General features: G+C 53.0%; 1 pseudogene; it reads right to left on the bottom strand.

The window, feature by feature from the left end:
• Positions 1–332: 332 nt before the first annotated feature.
• LOC135533467 (RCC1 and BTB domain-containing protein 2-like) lies at positions 333–7,916 on the bottom strand (annotated as a pseudogene).
• Positions 7,917–10,721: the final 2,805 nt, after the last annotated feature.

Here is a 10,721-nt window from a genome sequence, read left to right as displayed (position 1 = left end):
GAGGACAACAGAGAGGGTCTGGGCTGGCTGGTTAGTGTTCAGGTCTACGGAGGACAACAGAGAGGGTCTGGGCTGGCTGGTCAGTGTTCAGGGTCTACGGGAGGACAACAGAGAGGGTCTGGGCTGGCCGGTTAGTGTTCAGGTCTATGGGAGGACAACAGAGAGGGTCTGGGCTGGCTGGTCAGTGTTCAGGTCTACGGAGGACAACAGAGAGGGTCTGGGCTGGCTGGTCAGTGTTCAGGGTCTACGGGAGGACAACAGAGAGGGTCTGGGCTGGCTGGTCAGTGTTCAGGGTCTACGGGAGGACAACAGAACGTGTAAACCCCTCTTACCCTGGCCTCGTACTTCACGGCAGCAGAGAGCAGTGTAATCGCGTTTTCCTCAGAGATGCCTCTCTTGATGGTCTCCTGACACAGTCTCTTCAGACGCGTCTCACGGTAGAACGTAGCTAAGTCCAGGAGACCTACGGTACGCACAGGAGAGATGCATGGAATACAGCTCAAATGGACCACAGTCATTTTATAGTGACCTCCTTCTGAGTCCAGGTTAACGGTGGAATTCTAGTGCATTACAATACTTTCTATAAGCTGTCATAACTCACATGAGGCCATAGATGCTGATTTTGGGGTCCTTTGCGACCCCGTCTGGTAAATAATTAAGCTACGGGAAAACACTGTGGTGAACTTATGGAGTTCTTTACACCCCCGCCTGGAGAATAATCTAGGGGAAAACACTGTGGTGAACTTATGGAGTTCTTTACACCCCCGCCTGGAGAATAATCTAGGGGAAACACTGTGGTGTACTTATGGAGTTCTTTACACCCCCGCCTGGAGAATAATCTAGGGGAAACACTGTGGTGTACTTATGGAGTTCTTTACACCCCCGCCTGGAGAATAATCTAGGGGAAACACTGGTGTACTTATGGAGTTCTTTACACCCCCGCCTGGAGAATAATCTAGGGGAAACACTGTGGTGTACTTATGGAGTTCTTTACACCCCCGCCTGGAGAATAATCTAGGGGAAACACTGTGGTGTACTTATGGAGTTCTTTACACCCCCGCTTGGAGAATAATCTAGGGGAAACACTGCGTCGTACCAGGCGTCAGGGTAGCCTAGTGGTTAGAGTGTAGAGGTGGCAGGGTAGCCTAGTGGTTAGAGTGTAGAGGAGGTAGGGTAGCCTAGTGGTTAGAGTGTAGAGATGGCAGGGTAGCCTAGTGGTTAGAGTGTAGAGGAGGCAGGGTGGCCTAGTGGTTAGAGTGTAGATGCGGCAGGGTAGTCTAGTGGTTAGAGTGTAGAGGTGGCAGGGTAGCCTAGTGGTTAGAGTGTAGAGATGGCAGGGTAGCCTAGTGGTTAGAGTGTAGAGGAGGCAGGGTGGCCTAGTGGTTAGAGTGTAGAGGTGGCAGGTAGCCTAGTGGTTAGAGTGTAGAGGTGGCAGGGTAGCCTAGTGGTTAGAGTGTAGAGGAGGTAGGGTAGCCTAGTGGTTAGAGTGTAGAGATGGCAGGGTAGCCTAGTGGTTAGAGTGTAGAGGAGGCAGGGTGGCCTAGTGGTTAGAGTGTAGATGCGGCAGGGTAGTCTAGTGGTTAGAGTGTAGAGGTGGCAGGGTAGCCTAGTGGTTAGAGTGTAGAGATGGCAGGGTAGCCTAGTGGTTAGAGTGTAGAGGAGGCAGGGTGGCCTAGTGGTTAGAGTGTAGATGCGGCAGGGTAGTCTAGTGGTTAGAGTGTAGAGGTGGCAGGGTAGCCTAGTGGTTAGAGTGTAGAGGTGGCAGGGTAGCCTAGTGGTTAGAGTGTAGAGGCGGCAGGGTAGCCTAGTGGTTAGAGTGTAGAGGCGGCAGGGTAGCCTAGTGGTTAGAGTGTAGAGGCGGCAGGGTAGCCTAGTGGTTAGAGTGTAGAGGCGGCAGGGTAGCCTAGTGGTTAGAGTGTAGAGGTGGTAGGGTAGCCTAGTGGTTAGAGTGTAGAGGTGGCAGGGTAGCCTAGTGGTTAGAGTGTAGAGGTGGCAGGGTAGCCTAGTGGTTAGAGTGTAGAGACGGCAGGGTAGCCTAGTGGTTAGAGTGTAGAGCGGCAGGGTAGCCTAGTGGTTAGAGTGTAGAGGCGGCAGGGTAGCCTAGTGGTTAGAGTGTAGGCGGCAGGGTAGCCTAGTGGTTAGAATGTAGAGGAGGCAGGGTGGCCTAGTGGTTAGAGTGTAGAGGCGGCAGGGCAGCCTAGTGGTTAGAATGTAGAGGAGGCAGGGTGGCCTAGTGGTTAGAGTGTAGAGGCGGCAGGGTAGCCTAGTGGTTAGAATGTAGAGGAGGCAGGGTGGCCTAGTGGTTAGAGTGTAGAGGAGGCAGGGTAGCCTAGTGGTTAGAGTGTAGAGGAAGCAGGGTAGCCTAGTGGTTAGAGTGTAGAGGTGGCAGGGTAGCCTAGTGGTTAGAGTGTAGAGGTAGCCTAGTGGTTAGAGTGTAGAGGTGGTAGGTAACCTAGTGGTTAGAGTGTAGAGGAGGCAGGGTAGCCTAGTGGTTAGAGTGTAGAGGCGGCAGGGTAGCCTAGTGGTTAGAGTGTAGAGGCGGCAGGGTAGCCTAGTGGTTAGAGTGTAGAGGCGGCAGGGTAGCCTAGTGGTTAGAGTGTAGAGGCGGCAGGGTAGCCTAGTGGTTAGAATGTAGAGGAGGCAGGGTGGCCTAGTGGTTAGAGTGTAGAGGAGGCAGGGTAGCCTAGTGGTTAGAGTGTAGAGGAAGCAGGGTAGCCTAGTGGTTAGAGTGTAGAGGTGGCAGGGTAGCCTAGTGGTTAGAGTGTAGAGGTAGCCTAGTGGTTAGAGTGTAGAGGTGGTAGGTAACCTAGTGGTTAGAGTGTAGAGGAGCAGGGTAGCCTAGTGGTTAGAGTGTAGAGCGGCAGGGTAGCCTAGTGGTTAGAGTGTAGAGGCGGCAGGGTAGCCTAGTGGTTAGAGTGTAGGCGGCAGGGTAGCCTAGTGGTTAGAGTGTAGAGCGGCAGGGTAGCCTAGTGGTCCCAGGAATGTAGAGGAGGCAGGGTGGCCTAGTGGTTAGAGTGTAGAGGCGGCAGGGTAGCCTAGTGGTTAGAGTGTAGAGGCGGCAGGGTAGCCTAGTGGTTAGAGTGTAGAGCGGCAGGGTAGCCTAGTGGTTAGAGTGTAGAGGCGGCAGGGTAGCCTAGTGGTTAGAGTGTAGAGGCGGCAGGGTAGCCTAGTGGTTAGAGTGTAGAGGTGGTAGGGTAGCCTAGTGGTTAGAGTGTAGAGGTGGCAGGGTAGCCTAGTGGTTAGAGTGTAGAGGTGGCAGGGTAGCCTAGTGGTTAGAGTGTAGAGACGGCAGGGTAGCCTAGTGGTTAGAGTGTAGAGGCGGCAGGGTAGCCTAGTGGTTAGAGTGTAGAGGCGGCAGGGTAGCCTAGTGGTTAGAGTGTAGAGGCGGCAGGGTAGCCTAGTGGTTAGAATGTAGAGGAGGCAGGGTGGCCTAGTGGTTAGAGTGTAGAGGCGGCAGGGTAGCCTAGTGGTTAGAATGTAGAGGAGGCAGGGTGGCCTAGTGGTTAGAGTGTAGAGGAGGCAGGGTGGCCTAGTGGTTAGAATGTAGAGGAGGCAGGGTGGCCTAGTGGTTAGAGTGTAGAGGTAGCCTAGTGGTTAGAGTGTAGAGGTGGTAGGTAACCTAGTGGTTAGAGTGTAGAGGAGGCAGGGTAGCCTAGTGGTTAGAGTGTAGAGGCGGCAGGGTAGCCTAGTGGTTAGAGTGTAGAGGCGGCAGGGTAGCCTAGTGGTTAGAGTGTAGAGGCGGCAGGGTAGCCTAGTGGTTAGAATGTAGAGGAGGCAGGGTGGCCTAGTGGTTAGGAGTGTAGAGGCGGCAGGGTAGCCTAGTGGTTAGAATGTAGAGGAGGCAGGGTGGCCTAGTGGTTAGAGTGTAGAGGCGGCAGGGTAGCCTAGTGGTTAGAATGTAGAGGAGGCAGGGTGGCCTAGTGGTTAGAGTGTAGAGGAGGCAGGGTAGCCTAGTGGTTAGAGTGTAGAGGAAGCAGGGTAGCCTAGTGGTTAGAGTGTAGAGGTGGCAGGGTAGCCTAGTGGTTAGAGTGTAGAGGTAGCCTAGTGGTTAGAGTGTAGAGGTGGTAGGTAACCTAGTGGTTAGAGTGTAGAGGAGGCAGGGTAGCCTAGTGGTTAGAGTGTAGAGGCGGCAGGGTAGCCTAGTGGTTAGAGTGTAGAGGCGGCAGGGTAGCCTAGTGGTTAGAGTGTAGAGGCGGCAGGGTAGCCTAGTGGTTAGAGTGTAGAGGCGGCAGGGTAGCCTAGTGGTTAGAGTGTAGAGGCGGCAGGGTAGCCTAGTGGTTAGAGTGTAGAGGCGGCAGGGTAGCCTAGTGGTTAGAGTGTAGAGGTGGCAGGGTAGCCTAGTGGTTAGAGTGTAGAGGCGGCAGGGTAGCCTAGTGGTTAGAGTGTAGAGGTGGCAGGGTAGCCTAGTGGTTAGAGTGTAGAGGTGGCAGGGTAGCCTAGTAACCGAAAGGTTGCAAGATCGAATCCCCCGAGCTGACAAGGTACAAATCTGTTGTATCTGCCTCCTGAACAGGCAGTTAACCCACTGTTCCCAGGCCGTCATTGCAAATAAGAATTTGTTCTTAACTGACTTGCTTGGTTAAATAAAAGGTTAAATAAATATACGAACCTATGGCGTCCTCCGGAGGCAGGTTGATGGTGTCTGTGTAAAGGTATTCGAGGAAGGCCCTGTAGACCAGGTAAGAGAACTGGTGAATCTCAATAGACTCCTCGTCTGTCTCGTTCAGCAACACACGGAAATGTTCACACCTGAAAACATGGAAAGATGACAACAGATCAGTCACCGTGGAGGGTGACGACAGACCAGTCACCGTGGCGATCAGTCACCATGGAGATCAGTCCCCATGGAGGGTGACAACAGACCAGTCACCATGGAGGGTGACAAAAGACCAGTCACCATGGAGGGTGACAACAAATCAAATCAAATTTTATTTGTCACATACACATGGTTAGCAGATGTTAATGCGAGTGTAGCGAAATGCTTGTGCTTCTAGTTCCGACAATGCAGTAATAACCAACGAGTAATCTAACCTAACAATTCCAAAACTAACAGTTATTGTGCTGACGTTCCTTCTAGAGGCAGTTTGGAACTCGGTAGTGAGAGTTACAACCGAGGACAGACGAGTTTTACACGCTTCGGCACTCGGCGGTCCCGTTCTGTGAGCTTGTGTGGTCTACCACTCCACGGCTGAGCCGTTGTTGCTCCTTGACGTTTCCACTTCATAATAACAGCACTTACAGTTGACCTGGGGGCAGCTCTAGCAGGGCAGACATGTGACAAACTGACTTGTTTGGAAAAGATGGCATCCCTATAACAGCGCCATGTTGAAAGTCACTGAGCTCTTCAGTACGGGCCATTCTACTTCTAATGTTTGTCTATGGAGATTGCATGGCTGTGTGCTCGATTTTATACACCGGTCAGCAACTGGTGTGTGGCTAAAATAGCCCGAATCCACTAATTTGAAGAGGTGTCCATATTCTTTTGTAAATATGCATCTAGTTTCTACATGGAGTACACCAAACAATAGGAACACCTGCCTCTGGCACCTACTACCACTTCCCGTTCAAATGACACATCAATGTCTTGCCCATTCACCCTCCGAAAGGCACACATACACAATCCATGTCTCAAATGGAGTCCAATCCTTCTGTCCTCTCCTTCATCTACACTGAGCGGCATTCAATAAGGGATCGTAGGGATCGTGAGGGGGACGACGACGACAGCAGGTGTACAAACGAACACATTTCGAGATGTAAAAAATAAATACATTTACTTTACCTCTGATTTGGCAAATGGAAAACGATAGCGTTTAAGGCATGAGGATGTTGCGTGCGAGTTTATTAAAAAAAGAACTAGAGGGGAAACAATAGCCGTGTCCTTTGCTTCCTCATAGCGTCGACAGGAAGGACAGACGCACCGAATCAAAGCTTCATACAGTGGTAACAAACATAGCAGACTTGGGAGGAGACAAGGAAGGCAACGACTGGAAATCACCATGTCATTTCGACACATTGTTTACAGAAATGTTTGTGGGGGAGTGGGGGAGTGGGGTGGCATTAAAAAAAAACTAACTCTGAACCTGTGGCAACATGCGTATAATTGAAAGAAATTACACGTTTTAGCTTGCAGGGGGTCTCGCCTTGACTAGGGGAGACGAGAGAGAGAGAGAGAGAGAGAGAGAGAGAGAGACAGAGAGAGAGAGACAGAGAGAGAGAGAGACAGAGAGAGAGAGACAGAGAAGAGAGAGAGAGAGACAGAGACAGAGAGACAGACAGAGACCGAGACAGACAGAGACCGAGACAGAGAGAGACAGAGAGAGAGGGAGACAGAGAGAGAGAGAGAAAGAGAGAGAGACAGAGAGAGACAGAGACAGAGACAGAGAGACTTGACTAGGGGAGAGAGGGAGAGAGAGAGAGACAGAGACAGAGAGACTTGACTATGGGGGAGAGAGGGAGAGAGAGAGGGAGAGAGAGAGAGACTTTACTAGGGGAGGGGAGAGAGACAGAGACAGAGAGAGAGAGACTTGACTAGGGGAGGGGAGAGAGGGAGAGAGACAGAGAGAGACTTGACTAGAGGAGGAGAGAGAGAGAGAGAGAGAGAGAGACACTTAACTAGGGGAGGGGAGAGAGGGAGAGATACTTGAATATGGGAGGGAGGAGAGAGAGAGAGGCTTGACTAGGGGAGGAAGAGGAATGATGAAGTTCCTAACATGTATTCCCTACCAGTGACAGGCAGCTATCTCTCTGGGTATCTCTAGTGACCAGCGGGCTGTCTCAAGACGGCGATCTGTGTTTTGCAAGCAGGCAGGTTGATAGTGTGGGGCACAGTGGTACAAAGAACTAAATAACCTTCAGAGTGGTGTTGTACCTCAAATATATGATGTATTTACAGAGGAAAAGTGAACAAACGGAACAAAACTTCAGTAGAAATACTAAAAAACACACAGCGCCACAGCATATACCGAATAAATATGTCTCGGTTTACAGTTGTTTGGATGAAAACGTTGGCCAAATGAACATTATCATTGTATTAAATGGTGGTTCTGTGTGACCAAGGCCCATAAAAGGAGACCACCTGGGTCTGTTTGGAACCGTTTACACAGGCAGCCCAAATTCTGATCTTCTTCCCACCCTCCCAACTATTGTCAAATGAGCTGATCTGATTGGAAACAGAAGATGTGAATTGGCCTGCCTGTGTAAACTCAAGTCCTTTTAGGTACCTGATCTTTAGGAGGGCTTTGTGTACGTGGATACACTTTCCATCCACAAGGAACTTGAGATCTGAGATGTCCGGGCTGTCAAACTCCTCTTCAGAGACTGGGCCACCGTCAGATAGTCATCACCATCTGAGTAACACAGAACAACAACGAAAAATACTTCAAATAACATCTGATCCCAGGTCTGTAACCATCATCACATCCTGTACAGCGTCCTGTACAACCCACAGTTGAGGAGGTGTGTCAGTCTAACCCACGGTGAGGAGGTGTGTCAGTCTAACCCACGGTGAGGAGGTGTGTCAGTCTAACCCACGGTGAGGAGGTGTGTCAGTCTAACCCACAGTTGAGGAGGTGTGTCAGTCTAACCCACAGTGAGGAGGTGTGTCAGTCTTACCCACGGTGAGGAGATGCCATGTGACAGCGGGCGTGGCGAAGCATGCAAAGACATCGTCGGTGCTGGCGAAGTGAGTGAGGTGAGGGCAGGCTACAGCTTGACCCCTACACTGACCCCACATCAGCACCTGACCGCTCTGAGTCTTAGCTGCAGACGTATGGCTGGTGTGGCACGCTGCCACCTCCACCATCCTACAGAGTGACAGGACAGACGAGGACAGACAGACAGGACAGACAGACAGGACAGACGAGGACAGACAGACAGGACAGACAGACAGGACAGACGAGGAGGACAGACAGACAGGACAGACAGACAGGACAGACAGGACAGACGAGGAGGACAGACAGGACAGACAGACAGGACAGACGAGGAGGACAGACAGGACAGACAGACAGGACAGACGAGGAGGACAGACAGGACAGACAGACAGGACAGACGAGGAGGACAGACAGGACAGACAGACAGGACAGACAGACAGACAGGACAGACGAGGAGGACAGACAGACAGACAGGACAGACAAGGAGGACAGACAGACAGACAGGACAGACGAGGAGGACAGACAGACAGGACAGACGAGGAGGACAGACATCAGTCTTTTAGAATTTAGAATTCCTTTAACACAAAGACAAAGGCAAAGACAGGCCGGACAACCTGACTGTGGCAAAGACAGGCCAGACAACCTGACTGTGGCAAAGACAGGCCAGACAACCTGACTGTGGCAAAGACAGGTCAGACAACCTGACTGTGGCAAAGACAGGCCAGACAACCTGACTGTGGCAAAGACAGGCCGGACAACCTGACTGTGGCAAAGACAGGCCAGAAAAAAACAGTCTTCTTCAAGTGAAGGATTTCACTGAGCAGCATTAGAGTTCAATAGATACATAATGATCAACAAGCATTATTTTAACAAAAAACGTAGACCGACAAGATAAATACAGGCTGGAACACAACAACAGTCTCATAATTCCAATGAGCAACCCAACCCAACCCCAACCCTTCCAGGGCTTTTTCACCCCAACCCTTGCAGGGCTTTTTCACCCCAAACCTTCCAGGGCTTTTTCACCCCAAACCTTCCAGGGCTTTTTCACCCCAAACCTTCCAGGGCTTTTTCACCCCAACCCCAACCCTTCCAGGGCTTTTTCACCCTAACCCTTCCAGGGCTTGTCACCCCAACTACAACCCTTCCAGGGCTTTTTCACCCCAACCCTTCCAGGGCTTTTTCACCCCAATCCCAACCCTTCCAGGGCTTGTCACTCCCCAACCTAAACCCTTCCAGGGCTTTTTCACCCCAACCCTTCCAGGGCTTTTTCACCCCAACCCAACCCTTCTAGGGCTTTTCACCCCAACCCTTCCAGGGCTTTTTTTTTTTTTCACCCCAACCCTTCCAGGGCTTTTCACCCCAACCCCAACCCTTCCAGGGCTTTTCACCCCAACCTAAACCCTTCCAGGGCTTTTCACCCCAACCTAAACCCTTCCAGGGCTTTTTCACCCCAACCCTTCCAGGGCTTTTCACCCCAACCTTAAACCCTTCCAGGGCTTTTCACCCCAACCTAAACCCTTCCAGGGCTTTTTCACCCCAACCCTTCCAGGGCTTGTCACCCCAACCTAAACCCTTCCAGGGGCTTTTCACCCCAACCCCAACCCTTCCAGGGCTTTTTCACCCCAACCCCAACCCTTCCAGGGTTTTTCAATGGAAAGATCTTTGCCAAGATACTGAAGTGACTCTAGCCCTGTTTATACCTGGTTCTAACTTGTGTTCTTCATCCTGATTTTGTCCAAATTCTGATTGTGGCCACATTTGAATACCGGTGTAGATCATCAAAACAAATTGTGATGTGATTGGCCTCCAGAGGGTCGTCTGTGATGTGATTGCCCTGGAGGCCGTCCTACCCTGGAGTCCTTCCAACCCTGGAGTCCTTCCTACCCTGGAGTCCTTCCCACCCTGGAGGCCGTCCCCACCCTGGAGGCATTCCTACCCTGGAGGCCGTCTTACCTGGAGTCCTTCCTACCCTGGAGGCCGTCCCTACCCTGGAGTCCCTTCTACCCAGAGTCCTTCCTACCCTGGAGGCCGTCCTACCCTGGAGTCCTTCCTACCCTGGAGGCAGGTCCCACCCTGGAGGCCTTCCTACCCTGGAGTCCTTCCTACCCTGGAGGCCGTCCTACCCTGGAGGCCGTCCTACCCTGGAGGCCGTTCTACCCTGGAGGCCGTTCTACCCTGGAGGCCGTCCTACACTGGAGGCCGTTCTACCCTGGAGGCCATCCTACACTGGAGGCCGTCCTACCCTGGGGGCCCTGGAGGCCTTCCTATCCTGGAGGTCGGTCCACCCTGGAGGCCGTACTACCCTGGAGGCCGTCCTACCCTGGAGGGTCCACCTGGAGGCCTTCTCCTACCCTGGAGCTGTCCCTACCCTGGAGGCCGTCCCACCCTGGAGGCCGTCCTACCCTCTGGAGGCCATCCCTACCCTGGAAGCCGTCCTACCCTGGAGGCCGTCCTACCCTGGAGGCTGTCCTACCCTGGAGGCCGTCCTACCCTGGAGGCCGTCCCCACCTGAAAGCCGTCCCTACCCTGAAGGCCGTCCTACCCTGGAGGCCGGTCACTGCCCTGGAGGCCGTCCTACCCTGGAGGCCGTCCTACCCTGGAGGCCCGTCCTACCCTGAGGCCGTCCCCACCCTGGAGGCCGTCCTGCCCTGGAGGCCGTCCTACCCTGGAGGCCGCTCGTACCCCTGGAGGCCGTCCTACCCTGGAGGCCGTCGTGCCCTGGAGGCTGTCCTATCCCTGGAGGCTGTCCTACCCTGGAGGCTGTCCTACCCTGAGGCTGTCCTACCCTGGAGGCCCCTACCCTGGAGGCCTTCCCACCTGGAGGCTGTCCCACCCTGGAGGCCATCCTACCTGGAAGCCGTCCTGCCCTGGAGGCTGTCCCTGCCCTGGAGGCCGGTCCTATACCCTGGAGGCCATCCTACCCTGGAAGCCGTCCTGCCCTGGAGGCTGTCCTGCCTGGAGGCCGTCGTACCCTGGAGGCTGTCCTATCCTGGGACCTGGAGGGGTCCTGACTGGGACAGAGGAACTCACCTCTCTTGTCTGTGTTGATGAGTGTAGGGACAGCCTGGT

Source organism: Oncorhynchus masou, unplaced genomic scaffold (genome assembly GCF_036934945.1).
Source record: "Oncorhynchus masou masou isolate Uvic2021 unplaced genomic scaffold, UVic_Omas_1.1 unplaced_scaffold_2386, whole genome shotgun sequence".
NCBI lineage: Eukaryota > Metazoa > Chordata > Actinopteri > Salmoniformes > Salmonidae > Oncorhynchus > Oncorhynchus masou.
Note: the sequence above shows the minus strand (reverse complement) of the source record. Positions and strands in the feature narration are given on the sequence as shown.